Below are 27093 nucleotides of genomic sequence, written 5' to 3'. Positions count from 1 at the left end.
ATCTTCATTAAACCAATTGGTTTCTCATGTTTTCTTCACTATATAATACTTCCTCATGCTTTCCCAATCTTCCATTCCTCATCCACCCCACTCCATTCAGCTGATAGCTCCCCTCACACTTAATTGAGAATACATAAGTCACCATATGGGAACACCATCATTTTCATAGCATTCAAAAAATTTAAGTCTATATGCCAATTACTTTCATTTTTCTTGCCATGAAATGAATGTTCCTTTTACTATCAAAAGCCATTCTTATTATATATGTTCTGAAACTCATCTTCTCTGTCCCACTTAAGAATTTTTCCTGATTATCTCCCTTTCACCTCTGAATTTAACCTCTCCTCTCTATTTGATTATTTTCCTCAGTATATAAGTATGTCCTGTTATTTTCCATATTTAAAAAGACTTCCCTATTCTAGAACTAGACAAGGTGATTTTAAAGTATGTGTGGAAAAATATCTAAGATAATTTTGAAAAAAGAAGAGCCATGAGGGCTAATGAGTCATATCTCATATTAAAACATATTATAAGGGCTTCCCTGATGGCGCAGTGGTTAAGAATCCACCTACCAACGCAGGGCACATGGGTTCAGTCCCTTGTCCAGGAAGATCCCACATGCTGTGGAGCAACTAAGCCCATGTGCCACAATTACTGAGCCTGTGCTCTAGAGCCCGTGAGCCACAACTACTGAAGCCAGCAAGCCACAACTACTGAAGCCAGCGAGCCACAACTACTGAAGCCCACGCACCTAGAGCCCATGCTCCACAATGAGAGAAGCCACCACAATGAGAAGCCCACGTGCAGCAACAAAGACCCAATGCAGCCAAAAATAAATAAATTAATTTAAAAAATAAATAAATAAAACATATTATAAACTCTCAGCAATTAAAGCAGTGTGTCCCTGGTTCATGAATAGACAGGTAGGCCAATGGAAAATGATCAAAAGTTTGAAACAAAGACAAGAATTTAGTACACAGTATGACAGCAATAGGACAAAGATGAAATTTTAAATAAATCTTCTTGAAACAACAAGATTGCCATCTGGAAAAGATAAATTCATACCACACACTGTATATAAGGATAACCTCTAAGCACTTGAAATATTTAAATGTGAAACACTGAAAGAAAATATGGACCAATTCCTTTATAACACTGGAGAGGCAAAAGCCTTTCCAACTATAACTCAAAATTTGCAAATCAAAATGGAAAGATAAAGATATTTGAGTATATAAAAGGAAGGACAGGAAAGAGAGGAGACTGAAAGGGGCAGGAGAGAGTGGGGAGGAAACATGAAAGAGAGAGAAGAAGAGAAGGAGGAGAAAGGAGAAGGAGGAGAAAGAGGAGAAGGAGAAAGAAAAAAAAGAAAATGAGAAATTTCTGCTTGGGAAAAAAACACCACAAAATCAAATGACAAATGAAAAACTGGGGGAATATCTGCAACTTGTATCACAGATAAGAGGTAATCTCTTAAATAAAGATCTCTTAGAAAAGATAAGTAACACAGTAAAAAAAACAAACAAAAACAACAACAACAACAAAAAAAAACAAAGGTTATGAACATAAGCAGTTCAGAGAAAATAATTAAGTGTAAAAAATGTTCAACCTTATTCATAATAAGGGAAACATGTACTGGAAATACTCTTTGCTTCTATTTTTCACTTATCACATTGGCAAAATTCAAAAGTTTCACAACAGTTGGCAAGGGAATAAGGAAAAAGGCCCTCATATATTGCTAATGCAAGTGTAAAGTTATATAACCCCATAGAAATCAGTTTAGCAAAATCTATTAACATTTTAAAACATGTGTCTTTGGTCTGGTGATCTCATTTCTGGGAATTTATTCAAACAGATGCACCTGGCTGTACGCAGAAAGAAATATTTACAAGGTCATTGACTTGGGCATTGTCTGTGGTAACACGGTACTGGGAATAATCCAAGAGTGCATGTCCCCACCAGTCTAGAGCTCAGTGGGTGGTCTGAGTTACAGATAAAATTTTGGAGTTGCCACATAAATGTAAATGTTAAGGAGCTCAAGGACACCTTCTAGTAGCAGGATGAAAGATGACCCAAGACCAAGCCCAGAGAGCCTAGGACCAACGTATAAGGAGAACCAACAGTTAGAGCTCAGATGGAAGTGGAAACACCGGAGTGATCAGAGAAATAAGAGGTAAGTGAGTGCTACTGTGTCACAGACCTAACAAGGTAATAGTCAATAGTGTAGAATGATACAGATTGATCTAGAAAGACGGGGCTAGAAAGAAAACTGTTACATGGGTTTGGCAAAATACGTATCATTAATGACTTCAGCAAGAGTACTGGTGGGGAGGCAATAAGACAGGTTCAGATACGTTGAAGAGTGAATGGTAGGTGAGAAAGTAGAGATAATTTTATGAAATTTTGCATTAAATGGGGACAGAGAAAGAGCTTGAAGTGTATGTGGAGTCAAGAGAGAATTTAAATATTTTATTTGTATTTTCTTTTAAATAGACCATCTGGTTTTAAATAAAACAATACATAAAGCAAGATGAAAAGATACATTGATGAGTCTTGGTTCCATCCTGACTTGTCTCCTGCCCTTAGTAGAGAACCATTTTTATTCATTTCTTGTGAAAACTTTCAGTGTGTCTTTATGAAGATATAATAAGTATAAATACATATTCTTATTTCTTTGCCCATTTCAAGCATATAAAATACTATTCTGTACCTCAAGTTTTCCATTTAATAATGTATATGGGAGATCTTTCCAAATTAGTATACAAAGAGCTTTCTCACTTTTTACAGTAGTTTTTGATGCCTATATCATACTTTATTTAAGCAGCCCCAATACCCCCCTCCTCCCCAAGTATCCTTAGCACACTCTCAAAAACTTAAGACCCAATGTCAAGAGAAATGATAGAAGGAAGAGAAGCCAAAATTGCCTGAAATTAAGTGCTGAAATCTTGCCTTTTCAAATGGAAATTAGATTAATTCTGGCTTGAACTTAAAGTTCAATTCCCTAACTTTTAATCTTGACATAGAATTACAAAGAAGCCTCTCTACCGATAGATACTCAGAGGACTGTTCATTGACTGTGCTTCTTGGGGGTCTTCTAGGATGATTCACAATTGACAGCTATGTTACTTCTTTCTAGTTGTTTGTGAATTACATCTGAAATAGGAAGAGCAGCCAAGCAATTACTATGGCTTCATTGTGCACGATGAATGAGAACAAGGAATGCGTTATCAGTAATGGGTGGGTCAAAGATAAACTTGTGCTGACCCCAAGCTGCCAGATGTGGGAATGGAAATAGGTAACGCATTTGCTATCTTTTTATATTGTGGCTCTTTGTGCTATTTCTTGAATGTACTATTATCTCTAACTGGACATCTGAGACCAAAAAATACCATTTTCTATAAATATATGTTTTATAAATTGTCAATAACTTAATGGAAAATTAAAGCAATTCTCCATATATTAAGAGCTGCAGTATTCAGACCAGATATTATATTCTCATGAAGACAAGCTAAAAATATTGAAGATGATACATGAAAGCTTATGCCAAAAAGGCAATAACATAATGAACAAATTTCTGTCAGACTGAGGTAGGTAAACAAAAAGGCAATTCTTTTTTGATGGTGCCGAGAAAACCAGTAAGGGAGAAATATGAACTAATTGGTTTATATCAAAGCTAATGATCAAACCTATGCCTGTAAATCCTGTGTCAGTCAAATATTTTGGTGATTGGTAAGCAAGCCAAACTATTAAGCTTAAAGAGGAAGTCTATGAATGGTCAATTGTCTTTGATCTGCATCAAAACACCTGATTTAACTATTTAATTACCTTCATAAACTATTTAAATCCAAAAAGAGAATGTTATTTGAAGCTATTATGATCTAATTTTGTGCTGTATGAAAACATGAAAGACGTTTAGATCAAATGGAGTTTTGTAGTAAAATGAATCAATTTTTTACAGGACATGTGGGAAAGTTCTATATATGAGAAGAGCAAAGCAATAATACAGATTTCTCATATGCTTTCCTTAGATGTTAGTTATTGACACTGGACTAAAAAAAGGCAATATGTAGGCAATAACCTATAGACAACCCCAGTCTTATATGAAAAAGAAATCAGACAAATCCCAGTTAAGAACATTCTACAAAATACTTGTCTTGTATTCTTTAAAGCTATCAAGGTCAGTAAAAACAAGGAGTTTAATTAAATGGCAATTAAATGAATGAATAGTATATAATATATTTATTTACTTTTATTTAGCAGACCCCCCAAGGAGAGAGAATGTGCTTGATGGGGAAGGCTTGCAGGAGGGGGCATGAGAAGGAAAGATTTGGATATAAGAAATTTAGAAAAAGCCTGCTTGAAGCTCCATGCTTAGGGAATAGGTCCCTGGACTGTAACTGTCAAGATGCAGGAGTGGAGGTCTCTAGTAGAAAAAATAAGTCCATAAATGACCAATATGTTTAATTTCCTAAACCTACCTGGAATGTTGATTATAGTGATGGTAATGATAATGATGATGATGATTTTCTCCTTCTATTTATAAGATTTGTGTAACGATTTCATGGGCTAGAAGTGGTTGGTCTTGCTATTGCCTTTACCAGTGACTTGTTAAGAATAGAAATGAGCCTCATATTCTAATTAATGAGACACCAGGGCAAGTTTTCTGAGGAGGTCCTTCCTTACTTTTAATGGACAGCAATGGAAAGCCAGACTTTCCAGCCAGATGTGAATAAGGGCGCAGGTTGCCATAATTGTTGATGGCAGTTCTGTTACAATGATAAGGGGAATCAAGCTAAAAAAAAAACCCAAAAAACAAAACAAAAAAAAACCTGACACATACATATGGAAGTGCAGAGTTGACAACTGCAGAGAAATGGAGCAAAGGCCCTAATTGGACCACTCTACAATTTGTTCTTCATCTGGACTTTTATTTATGGGAGGCAATAAAGTCCCTTTAGTTAGCTGTCATTGAAAATATCCTGAGAAGGGCTACTCTGGTGGTGCAGTGGTTAAGAATCCGCCTGCTAATGCAGGGGACATGGGTTCAAGCCCTGGTCTGGGAGGATCCTGCATGCCACGGAGCAACTAAGCCCATGAGCCACAACTACTGAGCCTGTGCTCTTCTAGAGCCTACGTGCCACAACTACTGAGCCCATGTGCCTAGAGCCCGTGCTCCGTGGCAAGAGAAGCCACTGCAATGAGAAAGCCCACACACAGCAATGAAGACCCAATGCAACCAAAAATAAATAAATAAAATAAATTTATTAAAAAAAAAATAAAGGCATCCTGAGAACCCTTCTACACTGTTGGTGGGAATGTAAATTGGTGTAGCCACTATGGAGAACAGTATGGAGGTTCCTTAAGAAACTAAAAATAGAGCTACCATATGATCCTGTAATCCCACTCCTGGGCATGTACCTGGAGAAAAATATGGTCCGAAAGGATACATGCACCCCAATGTTCATTGCAGGGCTGTTTACAATAGCTAAGACATGGAAGCATCCTAAATGTCCATAAACAGAAGAATGGATAAAGAAGATATGGTATGATAAAGAAGATATACAATGGAATATTCCTCAGCCATTAAAAAGAATGAAATAATGCCATTTGCAGCAACATGGATGGGCCTAGAGATTGTCATACTGAGTGAAGTAAGTCAGACAGAGAAACAGAAATATTGTATGATATCGCTTGTATGCAGAATCTAAAAACATGATACAAATAAACTTATTTACAAAACAGAAACAGACTCACAGACTTAGAGAACAAACTTTTTTTAAACAAATTTTGTTTAGGCAAAAATGGTCTGAGATAGCATGGGAGAATTTCTTCTTGTGCCAGCATGGCTTGGGAGCACAGCAAAGTATTTTCCCAAGCTTTTAAGAGGGGCATGATAGTAACGAAAGAATTGGAATAAAAAGCTATAAAGTTGGGGAGAAGGATGACTCAGCTGCCACTGATGTGCCACTGGTCTGATCTGCAGACCAGATGGGCTATTGGAATGATGGACAACTCAGCAGGTGAAGTGAAGTGAAGTGATCAAAAGTTAACCAGAACTAGTTTCACTTCCTGTGCACCTGAGTTTGTGACCTGATACATTCACCAGTCACTGCTCATGTTTTCCCATCTTCTTCTGTGTTTACTTTACTGAAGGAGAGGAATTAATTACTTCTTTGGCATAAAACTTTTAACACAAATAGCATCTGCTCACTTACATATCAATTTGGAATTTTAAGAATATGTGTATATCTGAAATATACAGATAAATAAAACAGAGATTTGAGTCTGTGGAAAAGGTTGAGACAATTTAGAGTGTCAACTACATAATCATTTGCTTAAAAATTATCTTTTATTTTAAAATATCTCTTTTACTAGTCTTATTGCAGCATAAAATTGCAATATATTAGAAGTTTAGTTAAAAATAATAGAATTAAAATTCTATAAATGATTACAGTTCATGGTGAGAGATATTTAGGAGGAATATAAGCAAAATTAAAACAGAAAAGAAAAAATTTTCAAACTGTTGATGATGTTTGAACATTTTGAAAAACAGATGCATTATGTAGATGACAATAAACATTTTAAAGTGCATTTTTGCTAATAAATCTGCATGATCAGATGTAATAATTCAGAAAAAATTGTTGCACAAAGATTTTATTGAGTTTAAAGTTTAAGCGTTTTCCTGTAACGGTAATGTCATTTTTTTATCCAGGTTATATGAACCTAACTTTTTCTTTTTTTTTTTTTTTAATGAGGACAGAGTAGCAGTACAAAGTGGAGAGTATCTCCATTGTCTAGCATAGTACTTGGCACATAGATGCTTTCAAAACGATCTTTTATGAATGAATGAATGTTATCCCCTTTTCTAAATATAGTACTATTAATGCAGCTTAAAATTGCATTATCTTAAAAAACTCGTATTGATCATGGAGTCAGCTAAAAAAAACTATAACAGTTTATTTTTGACAATATTTCTGTGAAGTCATGTCTTTCTCATTGCATGTTCATGGTGTTTTTTACACTTTAAGTGCAAGAGCTTTGATTGATTACATTGTACTTTTAAGATAAGCTGCCCACTATGTTCTTTTTCCTTTTTTTAAATAAATTTATTTATTAAAATAAATTTTTATTTTATTTTATTTTATTTTTGGCTGCATTGGGTCTTCGTTGCTGCACGTGGGCTTTTCTCTGGTTGCGGTGAGCAGGGGCTACTCTTCGTTGCAGTGTGCAGGCTTCTCATTGTGGTGGCTTCTCTTGTTGGGAGCATGGGCTCTAGGTGTGTGGGCTTCAGTAGTTGTGGCACATGGGCTCAGTAGTTGTGGTTCATGGGCTCTAGAGCACAGGCTCAGTAGTTATGGCACACAGGGTTAGTTACTCTGCAGCATGTGGTATCTTCCCAGACCAGGGATTGAACCCATGTCTCCTGCATTGGCAGGCAGATTCTTAACCACTGTGCCACCAGGGAAGCCCCTACTTTGTTCTTTTTCTATAGTTTCTCAATTGATCTCAAAATATAGGATCATTAGACCATGTTTCCATAGTGTACAGGTTTTACATTAGAGAATTGGAAGCAAAATTATTAACTTGTGGCTACCAGCATCTAATTTTAGAAGTTTTTCACAATTCATTGGAGAGGCTGTTGTTAGAAGTAATAACTTCTACTAAGTACTGTTAGAACTTTTAACTTCTACCAAATGTTAGAAGTAAGTTTAAGATATTAACTGAAATCCACAGTTATTATTCATTTTATTTGACTGGTCTTGAAAGTAAAGGTAATCAAACAAGAGCTAGTGCATGTTAGAAAGATGTAAATGCAATTAATGCTGTGGTGGAGAGAATAATGTCTCTCCCACATACACCCTAAGATTTCTATGTCCTAATTTCCAGAACCTGTGAATATGCTACCTTAAATACAAAAGGGACTTTACAGATACAATTGAGTTAAAGATATTGAGATGAGAAGTGTAGCCTAGCTTATCCAGGTGGGCCTAGTGTAATCACAGGAGGCCTTATAAAGGAAGAGAGGAAAGCAGAGGAATCAGAATCAAAGTCAGAGGCAGGAAGATGAAAGCAAAAAGATTTGAAGATGCTAAACTGTTGTCTTTGAGGATGGAAGCCCATGCCATAGACCAAAGAATGCTAGTGGTCTCTAGCAAGAACCTGGAAAAGGCAAGAAAACAGGTTCTCCGAGAACCTCCAGAAGGAAGGAAGTCCTGCCAACACTCTGATTTTAGGACTTTGGACTTCCAGAGGTATAAGATAAATCTGTGTTGTTTTAGGCCACAAAGTTCATGGTATTTTGTCCCAACAGCTGAAACTAATCTAGCTGCTGAGTTCTAGGACAAAAGAGGATTGAGTTAAAAACAGAGACTGACTGGTCAGTAGGCTCCTGCCTTCTGATTTTGAAATCTTCTCAGATGTAGCCCATAGGATTGTGAGACTGCTTGTTCATCAGGAAGGGATCAACCTGAAGCACTGAGAGCCAGAGGTTCTGAATTTGGAAAACATAGATCCCGCAGGAGATCTGTTTCCCCAACGAATTGGATGCACCAACCTGGGAAAAGGGGCCATAGCTTTCCTGAGTTTCTCAAAGTAAGTCTAGAACCCCCCCAAAATTTAAGAAGCACTAAATTAGAACGGTGGTTTACTGTTTAATTTTATTAAGTAGTCTTTAAAATCGCCAATTATCATTAAAATTGCAGTCGTACGAGGATGTGAACTAACTGTCGCTTCAGTGACTGCCCACAAGTTCTTTCTGGCCTGCTGAGATGTCCAAGCTGTGCACGCTTAACACAGGATGCTCTCGTTTACGCTATTTATCTCCTACAGGCATTGTGTTGGTAACAATGGACTTTTGGATTTGTGATCAGGCAGCTTGGTAGCCATTTAGCTTAACATGTTCTAATTTTATTCTTACAAGAGCATCCTGAGGGTCACAAAGAGTCTCCTGAAGCACATGGCTAATCGGGAGTGATCTGGGATTTCAATGCACACCTGAATTTTCATTGACTCTAAGAAGCCATGTGGTGGGGGGAAAATGAATGGGGATTTCTCAAGTACCACACAAGGAAGAGGGTATTTTGTGCAGCTACGTAGAACTAGGCAGTGGTTCTCAGGTGTGGTTCTGGGGCAGCAGCAGCAGCACCTGGGAACTTTAGAAATGCAATTATCTGACTCTCCTCCAAACCTATTGAATCAAACTCTGAAGGCAGGCCCAGCAATGTGTTTTAACAACCCTCCAGGTGTTTACAGTGTGAAAGTTGGCAAATCATTGAGCTAAAGCATAAAATCCCTTACCTGCTTATTGAATATTTTGCATTGATTTTTGTATTCAAGAAACAATATTCAAATTATAAGTTAGTTTTCCAGGATGGGGAGGGAGATGAGGAAGGAAAAGAAGGAAGGCAATGCAAGTTAACAGGAGAAGAGGAGATGTTAATTTGATTTTTCTTTTCTTTTTTCCCCCCTTTTCTCTCCTTAAAAAAAAATGTTAATACAATCCTTTCCTGATCACTTGTGGTGGCAAATAATTACTTCTTTCTAGGGCACTGACTCTTAGCCTAGGAGACCCTGAGAAAGGTTCCAGGGGTTTATGAGCCTCTTAGGCATTTTCCCTGAGATTAGATTTTTATCATCAGGTCAGTAGTTCAGCCTTAGCTAATTTCCTATAGTCTGAGCAGCTAAACTTATAATACCAAGCATAACAAGGTCAGATTAGATTAAAGCAAACTGCATTGGCTAGGAGTGGCTTAGGACAAACTCCAACAGCCATGGCCATCTGATTTAAATTTCTTGGCTCTCCTAACTTGGCATATTCACTCAACTCCAGCGTGACCTTTCTTAGTTTTAACATTCAGCTAGGTGTGCCTAAATCTAGGCTTTCCATATGACAAATGCTGAATAGAAAAGGAGGCTGGGACAACACTTGTAGACCAGGCAAACAAGGATGTGTGATCTCTATCTAAATAGCAAAGGCTAATATAAATAAAAGAGTACTAGGTGCAGTGAGTTGTAGTGAAATCTTCAAAACCCCTTTTCTGAGCTCTTATGTTGTATCATATCTTTAGGCATGTCCTCTTCTTTGATTTCTGCCGTCTCATATATTCTCTGTATCCTGACAACTGGCATTTTCTTTAGTTGACGGACTGGATGTCCTCGAAGTCTCAGGGTAGCCTAACTGATGAGAATATAACCTTTGTGGAACGTTATCAACTCCCGTATATCCCATAATGGTCATTCAACTTCAGTCTTGCATGCAAGAGTTTTATGAAAATCTATTATTGGATTTGTTCGCTGTATAATTTATCTTATTTAGAGACTTCATTATGTGGATGACTATTACAAATTGTCATTCCTCATAATTATAACATTTATATTAAAATCAACTTCAACTGAGTTTTCAGAGTGCAGCTTAATCAATGTATCTTGCTTGGTTTAGCATCTGATCATGCATCATCTACACAACTAATCTTCTACAAACATGTTCACATCTTCATCTTCATTAAGCAGTTTCGCCTATCCTCAGTTGTTAAAAATGTCCTCTCCTTTTTATAGCCAACCACTTTCTAGTACTTCCCATCAAGACTGCTCTTTCTCACTTGGTATTTTCTCCATCAGTTATGAACTTTTTCTCTTATATTTATCCTATCACTCCCTTGGGTCTTTCTCAGTCTTTAAGTTTATTCCTTCTGGAGGAAAAAAAACAAACAAACCCTCCATCAATCTTGCACCTCTTTACAGTTACCATCCCGTCTCCCTATAACTAAGATAAAGTCTTGAAAGTCTACTCTGACCTTGTTATTTCCAGTTACTTACTTCCTTTGCATCTTAACTCAATGATATCTTATTTTTGATGCCAAAATTGCTCTATAAAAGTACTTAATCATCAACTTATTGTTAAGTCCAATATTTATTTATTATTTATTGGATAACAGTAAACAAAATTTGTTAAATTTTTTCTTTAGAAATGTAGGGTTTTTTTGACATCTTTGAGTACTTAATTTCTTGAAACTCTCGAATCTCTTGGCTTCTAATACACTACTTTCTCTGGGTTTTTTTTTTTTTTTTTTTTTTTTTTTTGCGGTACATGGGCCTCTCACTGTCGTGGCCTCTCCCGTTGTGGAGCACAGGCTCCGGACGCACAGGCTCAGCAGCCATGGCTCACGGGCCCAGCTGCTCCGCGGCATGTGGGATCTTCCCGGACCGGGGCACGAACCCGTGTCCCCTGCATCGGTAGGCGGACTCTCAATCACTGCGCCACCAGGGAAGCCCTCTCTGGGTTTTCTATGTTATCTCAAAGCGCTTTGCTCCTCTTTCTCAACTCAGTTCTTAAATATGGATGCATCTCAGGATTTCAACCTAACTGCATTTCTGATAACAGTAAACGGCACCATTATCCACCCACCCAATTACTCAAGTCAGAAACTTTTGTCTTTTTAGAGTCAGAAATTGCTCCTTTGGTTCTCACATAATGAGATCTTAAAATATATCTCTTAATTGTCTCCCCGCATCAATTGCCCTTCCCCCATGCCCTTTTCAACCTTTCTAATTCATACTCATTATTCAACAGTCATCAGAGACTTTGTCTTAACCAGGAAATCTTCCCTACTCCATAAGCAGTTTCTGAACAAATCTGCATTAAGCAAAACTTGAAGTATTAAAGTAACTGAGTCCGTCTCTTGCCAACTGACTACACAATGCTCATTCACACTAAGAAAAGCAACTGAAAGCCTTTGAGTTATTTAAGACTAACTTCTATTTATTTAAGTTCTGGTAGCTGTCTCATCCAGCCTGTTAACTGGCCATACAATCTGGCCTTGTTTTCATTATCAAGAATAACCAAGCATAAAGCTGTGAAACTGAGATGGGAGAAGGATTCATATGAACCCACAGTTCAACATTATTTGCATACTAGGAGAACTGCCAGCTATTCTAGAACAGCTTCAAAGAGCCATAGTAAATCCTAGGAAAACTGAGAGAAAGTGGAATTTGTCTTCTGCACATATCTACCTTTATTTCTATCCTTTCTTTCAGCTTCATGGTATTCCTATCTCTCGTGTGTCTTCTAAGCTATAAATATTTGGAGTCTACTTTCCCCATATCCCTAATATTATATCTATGTTCACTATGTTTTTCCTTAGAGTTAGCTAAGGTAAAGGAAATTGATGTTAAATGTGCTTGCATGAATCTTATGCCCATTTTAATATTGATAGAATTGGGTATGGGGCATTGCATACCATGAATCTGTTAAACCCTTGGCTTATAAATATTAAATATAATATTAATGATTGAATTCTGAGATTCTGACTTTCAATGGATCTTATGCTATTCTATTAAAACTCTTATTTTTAATAAGCTTAATAAATGAAGAAAACATTTTAACTAGATTAGAAAGAGATGAAATGACATGTAAAAAAACAAAAGGGGAATTATCTTTACTGATAGTAGCAAACTAGGTAATTAAAACCACTCTTCTCACTGAGAACAACTAGAAAACTTGCACAAAATTTGTTGTAAAACATTTACTTGAAGCGATCACTGTCCTAACAAGACAGTAAAAAATTAGTGGATGAGAAGACAGAAATGCAGAGAATTAAATCTTGACACAAATGCAGAGAAATGCAGCATCCCTCTGGGGCTGCTTTGGCCCAGAGGTCTTTGGTCAACCCTGAAGTAGTGGTAGAGAAGCTGAGCAATACTATTGAAGAAATTAGGGGATATTGGAGCAAAAGTTATCCTCCAGAGCCCACCAATTGTGGGAACCCTTATAAACACCCAATGCCATAGATTAAGACTCAAAAAATTGCATTCTAGGAGTTAGCGTAAACTGGGAATGAATCAGCTCTTGCAGAGACTATAGAACAGCTTTAAGGCATCTGAGACGTTCTGAAAAATCCCAATCCTAGCACTTAGTAATTTACATTTAATGTAACTAGTACTTGAAATTATAACCAGTATCAACAGTATTTGAGTTAAAATTTACAATCTTGCTACTTGCTTTCTACATAGTCTATCTCTTTGCTTTTCCTTTCTCTACTTTTGTGACTTCTTTAACCATCTTCCTATTTATCTGTCACTAACTTAAATTTTATCTTGATTAGAATTTGAGTTTCTTGAATCTAACGATTGAAGTCTTCCATTAGTTTTAGGAAATTCTTAGTTGTTATCTCTTCAAATACTCCTTCTGTCCCATTCTTTCTTTTTTCTTTCTGTAACTTTAGCTAAATGTATGTTAGACATTCAGAAAAATACAACTTACTTAAACTGATACAAAAGAAGATAGTAAATCTGAATATTCTATTAAGTAAATTCAATCTTTAATTAAAGATCTATCATACAGTTAAAATACTTAATATATTATCATAGCATCACAAACAGAAAAATAAAAGAAAAAAGAAAATACAGAAACCATTAACATACCTGTGTACATATAGACATTTGACTTATGAAAAAAGTAGCACTAGAGAGTGGTGGGAAATTTACATTGATTTCAAAATATTATGCTGTGAAAATTAGATATCCATGTGGGATAATAATGAAGCCTGTTTCAGCATTATGCCACAAGCAAAAATCAATACAAATTGATTGCAAATCTCAATGTGAAAGCAAAAACAATAAAGTTTTTAGATGATGAGAGAATATGAACTCGGGAGGTGAAAAATTTTAAACAGAACCAAAACAGTAGCTATGAAGAAGGCTAATATCTCTAATTCAATTCAAATTAAGACTTTATGATTTTCTAAATCTATCATTAAGAAGATGAAAATTCCAGCCACAGATTATGAGAGAACATGTACACACACAGAGAAAACCCACTTTTTATTGAAAAGAATATATAACATTAGGTAAATGGCTAGAATAGCAAAAATCTATAATCCTATATTAAAATAAACTTATTTTTGCATTTTGCATTTTACCCACTATGTGAACAAATATTCTTATATTGTAATCATGGAATGCATAAAATTTTGGATTACTTTAGAATAAATATGTTTTAATTTTCTATATTCCCTATTTTTAAAGCCTTCATAGATGTAAATAATAAGGCATTATGCATAATAAAAGCTGATGCTAATGTATATTTATGTTTTAAAGCAAAGGAACTTTACTCATGAAAAACAGTATGGCATAAGTGGATAACACATGGAAAATATTAAATAAATTAGTTTTATCACTTTATGTTTTATGGCTTTCGTTATAAAAATTAAATAGATTAAAATAAATCAAGTATAAGAAAGCTTTCAGATTTAAAACTTTATGATAACATTTAGTAAAATTTAAATTTCCCTGAGATAAAGCCTTAACATTCAAATTAAATTTAATCCATCTTATTTAGAAAGCAGAAGAGTAGCCCATAGTCATAAAATAACAAATATTAGAAATATATGATTATAAATAATGACAAATATTTTAAACTGAAGATGAAATTTTTATTTATTAGTTTAAAATTCCAGAAGAACATGACCATAAAACCAAACCATTCAAACTGTAACTTGATTCTTGTTTGAAATTCATCATGGAATACTACTGTAATTAACCTTAATTAAAATATTTAAGCCTCAAAATTATTAGATATAATGTAATATAATTTTATATCTAAAATTATTAGATATAATGTAAGATTATGATTAGATTATGATCAGCTCCTATTCCATATTCTGCCACTTATATGTGATGTATACACTTATCCATCTCTGTGTCCAAGTATCCTTTATTGTTTTTTAATATTTATTTATTTATTTGGCCGCGTTGGGTCTTCGTTGCTGCGCACGGGTTTTCTCTAGTTACGGTGAGCTGGGGCTACTCTTCGTTGTGGTGCGGTGGCTTCTCTTGTTGCGGAGTGCGGGCTTTAGGCACGCAGACTTCAGTAGTTGTGGATCACAGGCTCTAGAGCACAGGCTCAGTAGTTGTGGTGCACGGGCTTAGTTGCTCTGCAGCATGTGAGATCTTCCTGGACCAGGGCTCGAACCCATGTCCCCTGCATTGGCAGGCGGATTCTTAATCACTGTGCCACCAGGGAAGTCCCAAGTATCCTTTATTATATAAAAATACTTAGTGACAAAAGTTATACTTTTATTTTATTATTATTTTTTTAATTTTTGCATTTTATTTTATTTATTTTTTTATACAGCAGGTTCTTATTAGTCACCCATTTTATACACATCAATGTATACACATCAATCCCAATTGTCTGATTCATCACACCACCACCCCACCACCCTGGATATACTTTTAAATTTATATAACAATTTAACATATTTGTATACATGATTTATGTATGTGTACCTGGACAGGAATATGTGAATATACAAATGGTAAGAAATTCCTCTACTTAAAATTGTTTTCCAGTTTTTATGTTATTGCTTAGCTGTCCACATATACTTTATCTCAGCAATTATATTCTACACAGGAAAAGAAATACTTCTAGTTCAAAAGGGATAGTTTGATCTTAATAATAAATAGTCACTGATAATCGACTAGTTGTCAGGCATTGTGTTCGATGCTGCTTTCTGAAGACAAGAACATATGAACAATTATATTTTTTCATTTTAATAACTTTTAATAATTATAATCTAGATGAGTGCCAACATTGACCCACACATGAATCACCAGATGATGAGGTTAAAATGCAGATTCTGATTCTGTAAGTTTCAGAACCCAAGATTCTGCATTTCTAACAAATTCCCAGATTATCCCCATGTTGCTAGTGCAAAGATCATACTTTGACAGCAAGGGCAAGCCTCCTTCACTGACTTCTGTTTAAAAGTTCCCCAGGTTTTTTTCTTTTCAATTGTTTATTCCCCTTGGTGTTTGGCATTCTGTACTTGTTACAAGGTTATTTCCTTACTTCCTGGTGTTACTCCTCTTGAAGTATAATCTACATATTAAAAGATACCCCATACTTTCTCATTTATCATTTATTTTTCAGCCAACTATGCCATCAGTTAATGAAAACAGTTGCTCTGTGAAAGTTCCCCATCCTTGTGAAAAATATTCCCTCTCTTTTTATAGATCTATCTTCCGTAGGGGAAAATTCAGTTGGGACCAAACAAACTAGATGCCAGAAGCACAGATATGAGACTTCAGTCCAAATGAGCTCAGGGGCTGTAGACGGCACAGGCAGGACAGATGGGAAGAAAATGAGGTGGAAATAGATGAGAAATGCATTTGCTAAAGGAGTCCTGGAGTTTAAATTTAGTTAGCCCACAAGGGAATTTAATTTTGCAGACCTAGAAACTGACAGACATCCCTGGGATAAAAGTAAATTGTGTCATATCCTGCTGCCTATCTATCTTTATACAGGCTACACAGGGTTTTAACTTCATCATATTAATTGGCAAAACATTGGAAGCTCCTTGTGTCTATCTTTTCCAGGTATCACCCTAGGCCTAGTTTAGCATGAATAAAATGCCAGACTACTTCCTGATCCTGCTTATTGATAAAAGTCACAGAAAAATCACTAAACTAGTATTTTTCAGCAGTTCTTAACTTCCTGAATTGGCCTCCTATTGCTTCCAGCATTAGCCTATGTATACCCTAATGTATGGGTGTGTGTGTGTGTGTGTGTGTTGGAATTTAACTTGTTTTAGTTGGCAGGTCTCCATTTCTAGAGTAGCCACCACATCCAAATTTGAGGTAGAGACTGATGAATGCATTGCAGAGAGCCAAGGTATTGAGCTTAATGCCATGACAGAGTGGGAATTTTTTTTTTGGCTGTGCCATGTGGCATGGGGAATCTTTAAGAACCTGACCAGGGATCAAACCCATGCCCCCTGCAGTGAAAGCTCACAGTGTTAACCACTGGACTGCCAGGGAAGTCCCATGAATGGGATTTTTGGACTGTCTTTCTTGGAGTAGGGGACAGAGAGTGAAGCAGTTGAACCACATTTGATAAACAGAATGATGGTTTTATATAGTCACTATGCTGTTTATCAAATATTTCCAATTTCTTTCCAGGCATATCATGGAAAGTCTATCAGTTCCCGTTGAAGTTATAGGTGGCCATGAGATTTGCTAGGGACAACCAAGTGTGGTCAGAAACGATATATATCAATTTGGAGAGAAAGCTCTGATGATCACAGAAGCTTTTACCTCCCAAATAATTACATTGGTCAGAGCCTTCTCTAACCCATGCTGAATATGTAATGTACTTAAGGAAAAATTATTTATTGGGTTAAGTCATTATATTAGGGTTTGTTATTTTAGCATAAACTACCACCTATTTTGACTAAAGTAGACTTAATTTGCTCAATCTCTGTTCTAATCTTTTCTGTCTCTTCTTGCTCTCATCTCTCCCTTACCTCTCTCAAACTCTAGAGTTTCTTTCAGTCTGTACCTCATAATCTGTGATGAACGAGTAGGCTTTTTCAGAGTCACCCAATAGTCAACACATAAGGAGCCACCAATATCTACTTTTAAGGTCAAGCCTGGGAGATGCCACAGTACTCAAGTGGAATTCATAGGGGCAATATAAATGATCTCTTTGTCATGTGGAAATGACTCACATTAGCTAATGTCTGGCCTTCCAAGTACTGGCCATATATTTTTGTTGTAAATACTATTAACTGATGGACTGTAGCCATTATCTCAATTAGCAGATATTTAAGCCTGGATGAGCAGTACGAAAATCCTCGACAGTTGGCAGCATGTTTAGATTCTGTTGTGTTTAGCTACAGGGAAGGTGAACTATAAGAAGTTCAGTGCTTGTCTTTCTTTGATCTGTGTGGAATCTATGTTTGTCCCAAGAAATCCCTTTAGTGAACTACATGTATTGATGAAAATAAAAACAACTTGAAAATATAATTTCCCACTAGAGTTAGCAAATATCAGTTTGACTTTTAGGTTAATTTGTCAAGCAATATATCAGACCACAAGATCAGCAATGACATTTGGGATGCTTATATTTTAAAATGAGTTGAGTTTTGAGAATATATATATATATATATATATATATATATATATACACACACACATATAGAATGCTGGAAATCAATTAGTAAAAAATAAACACAAATGGCAAAGAATTAAAATAGGCAGTTATTAGATGAAATCTAAATGTCTAACAAAAATATAAGAATGTTTAACCTTATAATTAATCAGTGAAAGGAAAATGAAAACCACAGAAATATCATTAAATGCTGTAAAACTGGCAAAAATAGAGAAAGAGTCAAAGAATTGGCCAAAAGGTATGGAAAATTGAACCTCATATTTTCCTAGTAGAATATGAACTCAATGAGAAACCAATTTGGCCATATTTAATAAACCTCCATATGATCCTAACCTGTGACCAACAAATTTCATTTCTGATAATATATTCTAGGGAATCTATCACAAGTTCACAAGGAGCATATAAAAGAATGTTCATTGCAATATTTCTTTGGAATAGCAAAAAATTGAAGACCCCTAAATATCCAAATATAGTGAATGAATGAAGGGATTGTATTATATTCACTCAATGAAACACTATGGAAGTGTTGCAATAAATGAACTAGAGCTGTAGAATAAATGTGGATATATATTGAATAGATAATGTTACATGGAAAATAAAAATAGATACCATTCAAGTAATTTAAAATATTCCAGTAATCATAGATTTTTATTCAAACATACTTGCATACCCAGAGTAAAATACTTGATCAGGAAAAATATGCACAAACTCCAGAAAAGGTTTTCTCTGGGGTGAGGAGAGTGTTCTCAGGAGACATTGTAAAGGGATTTCAACTACATCTGTCATATTTTATTACTTAAAGGAACTTTTATGATAAGCAGACAAAAAAACCAAGGGAAAAGCAGTAAAATAATCACTAAAAATGTAAAATATAAAAAGTCAAAACAAAGTGAAAAATCATAGATAATATCAGTTAAAATTTTGTTGCATTAAAATTTTTTCTATAGATAAGAGTATTTTAACCTAATTAAATTTATACTCTTTACAAATGTCTCTTGCTTTTAAATTTTTATATTTTAAATATGTTTTCATATTGTATTGTATAGACTTTGCACCACTTTTACCAGTGGAAGGTGGGGGAAAGTGATGTCTGTCACTTCTGGATTAAGGCTTTAAGTGAATATAGCTTCCCCGTGCTCTCTTGTCTCTTCTGTTTTCCAGGTGCAGATGATGACATAGGGAATGGCAGTGCTTTAGAAACAAGCCTCCTCATCTTTAAATCAGGATGTCTAGGAAAGTCACCCTACCAGGGCTGTCACATGAGTGAGAAATAAACCTCTTTTGTGTTTAAACCAGTTTACATGTTTGGAAGCAGTTACAGCACCTTAACCTACAGCAATTTACAAAATAGAATTCTTAGATCAAAGATCATTAATATGTTCAAGGTTTTTGATACATGATGTCAAGTTGTTTTTTAAAAGGATTATATTAATTTACATGCTGACTGGAAGTATATGAAGGATTGTCTTATTCCACCTACCAACATATAATATTTAAAAAAATATTTTTATATGATGTGGTATTATTCTTTGAATACATTTTTCCAGTATTTTGTAGAATAGCAATACCTGTGGTGTCTCAGAACTGGTGGGACAGCTTAAGGCTATACACTGAAGTGCATGTGAGCTCTTGTGCTAGTTTGGTCAAAGGAGAATGAGATTCTGTGGAAGGAAGATGTGGCCTTTGGGCCAAGTGACCTGACCCTAAGAGCGTGGTGATGTGAAGAACTATGAAATTTGCTTTGGTGAAACTGGGTGTATGGGGGAGAGAAATAGAAAATGATTTGGTTTGAATGGTGCTATAGAGAATGTAGACTTGGGAAAGGATATAAATACAGAGCTTCCTGGAAGAGAAAAGCTGATTCGTTAAAATAGCCTCACCTGAGCAAGAAAAGCAGAGATAGGTAGGTCAAAGACTTCAAAGGGCAAAGGCTATAGGTCTCCATAGCCCAAAGGTTACAGGATTGTCTACTAGAAGTGTGACAGAGTTGATGGCATGGAATGTTTAGTCTAGAAAACCCTTTCCTGGAATCTATGGGTTACCAAAGAAGATTTAGGGCTGAAATATTGGAAGTACAGGGGTCTAGAAAGCTTTTCCAGAAGGGTCTATCTTAAAAATTAAAAATGATAAGGAGTATCTAGCTTATTTACTGCTTATTGCCAACAATGGTCTTCCTTTGATAGATTGGTTGGAAGTCCATTCATTCAGCAAATACTTCAACTGGATACAGTTTATATAGCATACTTTTCTCACATTATTCTAAAAAACCCTGCACTTAAAGTGATTTTGTGTATATAAGATGATAAAGTACACAATGGAACAAAGAGTCCTGCCAAAGATGAAAAAGTGGGGAAATTCCATAACCTAGGATTACTGCCTTTAAAGGAGAAACTTCTTTTCATTTGATTTCTGTCTTGGCACATCAGTCTGGAGAATTCTTCTATAGGAATGATGGAACCTGGGTTCAAATCCAGATACTGCCATTTAATGACTATTTGATCTTGGATGAGTTGTATAATCTCTCTCTGTCTCAATTTCCTCACCAGTAAATGGAGATAGTAACTATATTTCTCTCAATGGCTGTGTGATTAAGTGAATTATATGTGTAATGTGCTGTAGCGGTCTGAATCATGGCTCCCAAAGATATCTGGTCCTAATCCCTGGAACCTGTAAATGTCTCTTTATATGGTAAAAAGTGACTCTGTAGATGTGATTAAGTAAAGGATCTTGATATGCCGAGATTATCCAGGTGGACACTAGAAGTGATCACATGTATATAAATATATCACGGGTATATATAACAGGGAGGAAGATTTGACCACAGACAGACATAGAAGAAGGTGATGTGAAGATGGAGGTGGAGATTGGAATGATGTGACCACACACCAAGGGATGCCAGTACCCACCAGAATCTGGAAGAGGAAAGAAGTAGGTCCTCCTCCAGAGTCTCCAGAGAGAGCATGGCCATGGTGACACTTTAATTTCAGCCCAATGATACTGAGTTTGGATATTTAGCCTCTAGGACTGTGACACAATATATTTTTGTTGTTTTAAGTCACCTAGTTTATGGTAATTTGATAAAGGCCACAGGAAACTAATATGAATGCTTAGACCCATGCTTGTAACATACTAAGGATTATAAAAGTATATGCTATTAGTATTCTAAGAAAATGGCCATAAGGTCACACTCTGAAGTACAGAACTGGACAGCTCAAAGACCATTAACTGTGTATTTTCAAGGAACTTATTTGTGTCTGTTTGGGTACAGAAGTGAATTCAAGAAAGAAGCGAATTCTGTTGTGGGAAGTGAATAGAACACATGTGGCTCCTTCCACCAGAAGACCTTTCAATCAAGTGCAGCAAGGAGGAGGGACCTGTGGAGCCTTAGAGGGAGACAGTGACCATACTGCAATGCCCTCTCCTTCTGCTCAACTAAGAAGATATCCCGGGCTTCCCTGGTGGCGCAGTGGTTGAGAGTCCGCCTGCCGATGCAGGGGACACGGGTTCGTGCCCCAGTTGGGGAGGATCCCACATGCCACGCGGAGCGGCTGGGCCCGTGAGCCATGGCCGCTGAGCGTGCGCGTCCGGAGCCTGTGCTCCGCAACGGGAGAGGCCACAACAGTGAGAGGCCCGCGTACTACAAAAAAAAAAAAAAAAAAAAAAAAGAAGATATCCCATTTGTATTCCAGGCAGCAAAATCACCTGGGAGGTATGTGAAGTATTTTCCAAAGCCTTGGAAACAGTGGCCCTGAATAGTATCTTGAGCTAAAATTTGCTTCCCAAATAACAATGAGAACCCCATTCAAAAGAAGGTGGTCTACTGCAGTGACTAAGAGCCTTTAGAGTGAAACTGACCTCTTACTGAACCCCTAATCTGTACTTACAAATGACATGACCCCATACAGCTGTCTCTCCTCTCTGAACCTCCATTTTCTCTGTAAACTTGGGGTTGGGGTGGGGAACTAAGGGAGAGGAAGACAACATTGCCTCATTGGATTATTACAGGAATCAAATTAAATAATGCATGTAAAGTGCTTAGTCTTGGATTGGTAGCAGTAAATATTCAGTAAATAGTCTCCAGAAAAGGTGAGGCCAAAGCAGTAATTGATTCAGAAACATGGAGGATTAAGTAGACAACTAAGTTCAATAAGGCTAAGGGACTGTAAAAAATCTGTGCACAAAAAGTCCCAATAGGTTTTTCTTTATTTGTTTTAGCCCCATATATTGTTTTTTTAACATGTTAATCAGAGTATAATTGCTTTACATGGTGTGGCAGTTTCTGCTTTATAACAAAGTGAATCAGTTATACATATGCATATGTCCCCAAATCTCTTCCCTGTTGCATCTCCCTCCCTTCCACCCTCCCAATCTCACCCCTCTAGGCAGTCACAAAGCACCGAGCTGATCTCCCTTTGCTATGCAGCTGCTTCCCACTAGCTATCTATTTTACCTTTGGTAGTGTATATATGTCCATGCCACTCTCTCACTTTGTCCCAGCTTACCCTTCCACCTCCCCATATCCTCAAGTCCATTCTCTAGTAGGTCTGCATCTTTATTCCTGTCTTTCCCCTAGATTCTTCTGACCATTTTCTTTTCTTTCTTTTTTTTAGATTCCATGTGTATGTATTAGCATACGGTATTTGTTTTTCTCTTTTTGACTTACTTCACTCTGTATGACAGTCTCTAGGTCCATCCACCTCACTACAAATAACTCAGTTTCGTGACCTTTTATGGCTGAGTAATATTCCATTGTATATAGGTGCCACATCTTCTTTATCCATTCATCTGTTGATGGACACTTAGGTTGCTTCCATGTCCTGGCTATTGTAAATAGAGCTGCAATGAACATTTTGGTACATGACTGTTTTTGAATTATGGTTTTCTCAGGGTATATGCCCAGTAGTGAGATCGCTGGGTCATATGGTAGTTCTATTTTTAGTTTTTTAAGGAACCTCCATACTGTTCTCCATACTGGCTGTATCAATTTACATTCCCACCAACAGTGCAGGAGGGTTCCCTTTTCTCCACACCCTCTCCAGCATTTACTGTTTGTAGATTTTTTGATGATGGCCATTCGGCCTGGTGTGAGGTGATACCTCATTGTAGTTTTGATTTCCATTTCTCTAATGATTAATGATGTTGAGCATTCTTTCATGTGTTTGTTGGCAATCTGTATATCTTTTTTGGAGAAACGTCTATTTAGGTCTTCTGCCCATTTTTGGATTGGGTTGTTTGTTTTTATGATATTCAGCTGCATGAATTGTTTGTATGATTTGGAGATTAATCCTTTGTCAGTTGCTTCCTTTGCAAATATTTTCTCCCATTCTGAGGGTTGTCTTTTCATCTTGTTTATGGTTTCCTTTGCTGTGCAAAAGCTGTGAAGTTTCATTAGGTCCCATTTGTTTATTTTTGTTTCTATTTCCATTTCTCTAGGAGGTGGGTCAAAAAGGATCTTTTTGTGATTTATGTCAGAGTGTTCTGCGTATGTTTTCCTCTAACAGTTTGATGGTGTCTGGCCTTACATTTAGGTCTTTAATCCATTTTGAGTTTATTTTTGTGTATGGTGTTAGGGAGTGTTCTAATTTCATTCTTTTACATGTAGCTGTCCAGTTTTCCCAGCATCACTTATTGAAGAGGCGGTCTTTTCTCCACTGTATATTCCTGCCTCCTTTATCAAAGATAAGTTGACCATATGTGCGTGGGTTTATCTCTGGGCTTTCTATCCTGTTCCATTGATCTATCTTTCTGTTTTTGTGCCAGTACCATACTGTCTTGATTACTGTTGCTTTGTAGTAGAGTCTGAAGTCAGGGAGCCTGATTCCTCCACCTCTGTTTTTCTTTCTTGAGATTGCTTTGGCTATTTGGGGTCTTTTGTGTTTCCATACAAATTGTGAAATTTTTTGTTTTAGTTCTGTGAAAAATGCCAGTGGTAGTTTGATAGGGATTGCATTGAATCTGTAGATTGCTTTGGGTAGTATACTCATTTTCACAATGTTGATTCTTCCAATCCAAGAACATGGTATATCTCTCCATCTATTTGTATCATCTTTAATTTCTTTCATCAGTGTCTTATGATTTTCTGCATACAGGTCTTTTGGCTCCTTAGGTACGTTTATTCCTAGATATTTTATTCTTTTTGTTGCAATGGTAAATGGGAGTGTTTTCTTAATTTCACTTTCAGATTTTTCATCATTAGTGTATAGGAATGCAAGAGATTTCTGTGCATTAATTTTGTATCCTGCTACTTTACGAAATTCATTGATTAGCTCCAGTAGTTTTCTGGTAGCATCTTTAGGATTCTCTATGTATAGTATCATGTCATCTGCAAACAATGACAACTTTACTTCTTTTCCAATTTGGATTCCTTTTATTTCTTGTTCTTCTCTGATTGCCGGGGCTAGGACTTCCAAAACTGTGTTGAATAATAGTGGCAAGAGTGGACATCCTTGTCTTGTTCCTGATCTTAGTGGAAATGGTTTCAGTTTTTCACCATTAAGGGTGATGTTGGCTGTGGGTTTGTCATATATGGCCTTTATTATGTTGAGGAAAGTTCCCTCTATGCCTACTTTCTGGAGGCTTTTTATCATAAATGGGTGTTGAATTTTGTCAAAGGCTTTCTCTGCATCTATTGAGATGACCATATGGTTTTTCTCCTTCAATTTTTTAATATGGTATATCACATTGATTGATTTGCGTATATTGAAGAAGCCTTGCATTCCTGGAATAAACCCCACTTGATCATGGTGTATGATGCTCTTAATGTGCTGTTGGATTCTGTTTGCTAGTATTTTGTTGAGGATTTTTGCATCTATGTTCATCAGTGATATTGGCCTATAGTTTTCTTTCTGTGTGACATCCTTGTCTGGTTTTGGTATCATGGTGATGGTGGCCTTGGCGAATGAGTTTGGGAGTGTTCCTCCCTCTGCTATATTTTGGAAGAGTTTGAGAAGGTTAGGTGTTAGGTCTTCTCTAAATGTTTGATAGAATTCGCCTGTGCAGCCATCTGGTTCTGGGCTTTTGTTTGTTGGAAGATTTTTAATCACAGTTTCAATTTCAGTGCTTGTGATTAGTCTGTTCATATTTTCTGTTTCTTCCTGATTCAGTCTTGGCAGGTTGTGCATTTCTAAGAATTTGTCCATTTCTTCCAGGTTGTCCATTTTATTGGCATAGAGTTGCTCATAGTAATCTCTCATGATCTTTTGTATTTCTGAAGTGTCAGTTGTTTCTTCTCCTTTTCATTTCTAATTCTATTGATTTGAGTCTTCTCCCTTTTTTTCTTGATGAGTCTGGCTAATGGGTTATCAATTTTGTTTATCTTCTCAAAGAACCAGCTTTTAGTTTTATTGATCTTTGCTATCATTTCTTTCATTTCTTTTTCATTTATTTCTGATCTGATCTTTATGATTTCTATCCTTCTGCTAACTTTGGGGCTTCTCTAATTGCTTTAGGTGTAAGGTTAGGTTGTTTATTTGAGATGTTTCTTGTTTCTTAAGGTAGGCTTGTATAGCTATAAATTTCCCTCGTAGAACTGCTTTTGCTGCATCCCATAGGTTTTGGGTCATTGTGTTTTCATTGTCATTTGTTTCTAGCTATTTTTGATTTCCTCTTTGATTTCTTCAGTGATCTCTTGGTTATTAAGTAGTGTGTTGTTTAGCCTCCATGTGTTTGTATTCCTTACAGATTTTTTCCTGTAATGATATCTAGTCTTATAGCATTGTGGTCCGAAAAGATAACTGATACGATTTCAATTTTCTTAAATTTACCAAGGCTTGATTTGTGACCCAAGATATGATCTATCCTGGAGAATGTTCCATGAGCACTTGAGAAGAATGTGTATTTTGTTGTTTTTGGATGGAATGTCCTATAAATATCAATTAAGTCCATCTTGTTTAATGTATCATTAAAAGCTTGTGTTTCCTTATTTATTTTCATTTTGGATGATCTGTCCATTGGTGAAAGTGAGGTGTTAAACTCCACCACTATTATTGTGTTACTCTCGATTTCCTCTTTTATAGCTCTTAGCAGTTGCCTTATGTATTGAAGTGCTCCTATGTTGGGTGCATGTATATTTATAATTGTTATATCTTCTTGTTGGATTGATCCTTTAATCATTGTGTAGTGTCCTTCCTTGTCTCTTGTAACATTCTTTATTTTAAAGTCTATTTTATCTGATATGAGTATTGCTACTCCAGTTTTCTTTTGATTTCCATTTGCATGGAATATCTTTTTCTATCCCCTCACTTTCAGTCTGTATGTGTCCCTAGGTCTGAAGTGGGTCTCTTGTAGACAGCAAAAATACTGGTCTTGTTTTTGTATCCATTCAGCCAGTCTATGTCTTTTGCTTGGAGCATTTAATCCATTTACATTTAAGGTAATTATCAATATGTATGTTCCTATGACCATTTTCTTAATTGTTTTGGGTTTATTATTATAGGTCTTTCCCTTCTCTTGTGTTTCCTGCCTAGAGACGTTCCTTTAGCTTTTGTTGTAAAGCTGGTTTGGAGGTGCTGAATTCTTTTAGCTTTTGCTTGTCTGTAAAGCTTTTAATTTCTCCGTCAAATCTGAATGAGATTCTTACTGGGTAGAGTAATCTTGGTTGTAGGTTTTTCTCTTTCATCACTTTAAATATGTCCTGCCACTCCCTTCTGGTTTGCAGGGTTTCTGCTGAAAGATCAGCTGTTAACCTGATGGGGATTCCCTTATGTTTTACTTGTTGTTTTTCCCTTGCTGCTTTTAATATTTTTTCTTTGTATTTAATTTTTGATAGTTTGATTAATATGCCTCTTGGCATGTTTCTCCTTGGATTTATCCTGTATGGGATTCTCTTTGCTTCCTGGACTTGAATAACTATTTCCTTTCCCATATTAGGGAAATTTTCAATTATAATCTCTTCAAATATTTTCTCAGTCCCTTTCTTTTTCTCTTCTTCTTCTGGGACCCCTATAATTCAAATGTTGGTGTGTTTAATGTTGTCCCAGAGATCTCTGAGACTGTCCTCAATTCTTTTCATTCTTTTTTCTTTATTCTGCTCTGCAGTAGTTATTTCCACTATTTTATTCTCCAGGTCACTTATCCGTTCCTCTGCCTCAGTTATTCTGCTATTGATGCCTTCTAGAGAACTTTTAATTTCATTTCTTGTGTTGTTCATC

General features: G+C 36.2%; 1 long non-coding RNA gene across 3 annotated transcripts; it reads left to right on the top strand.

Moving 5' to 3' along the window:
* Positions 1 to 1942: 1942 nt before the first annotated feature.
* Positions 1943 to 21385, top strand: LOC309804094. 3 transcript variants are annotated; one of them, XR_014294055.1, is made up of 6 exons: positions 1943 to 2170; positions 3134 to 3292; positions 5468 to 5648; positions 8415 to 8589; positions 19106 to 20913; positions 21213 to 21385. It is a non-coding gene; the product is annotated as an uncharacterized lncRNA (long non-coding RNA). The 3 variants fall into 3 exon arrangements; XR_014294056.1 differs by having other exon boundaries at positions 19106 to 21385; XR_014294054.1 differs by lacking the exon at positions 8415 to 8589 and having other exon boundaries at positions 19106 to 21385.
* Positions 21386 to 27093: the final 5708 nt, after the last annotated feature.

This window comes from Mesoplodon mirus (assembly GCF_964341445.2).
Source record: "Mesoplodon mirus genome assembly, chromosome: 5".
In the NCBI taxonomy this organism is placed as follows: Eukaryota; Metazoa; Chordata; class Mammalia; order Artiodactyla; family Ziphiidae; genus Mesoplodon; species Mesoplodon mirus.
Note: the sequence above shows the minus strand (reverse complement) of the source record. Positions and strands in the feature narration are given on the sequence as shown.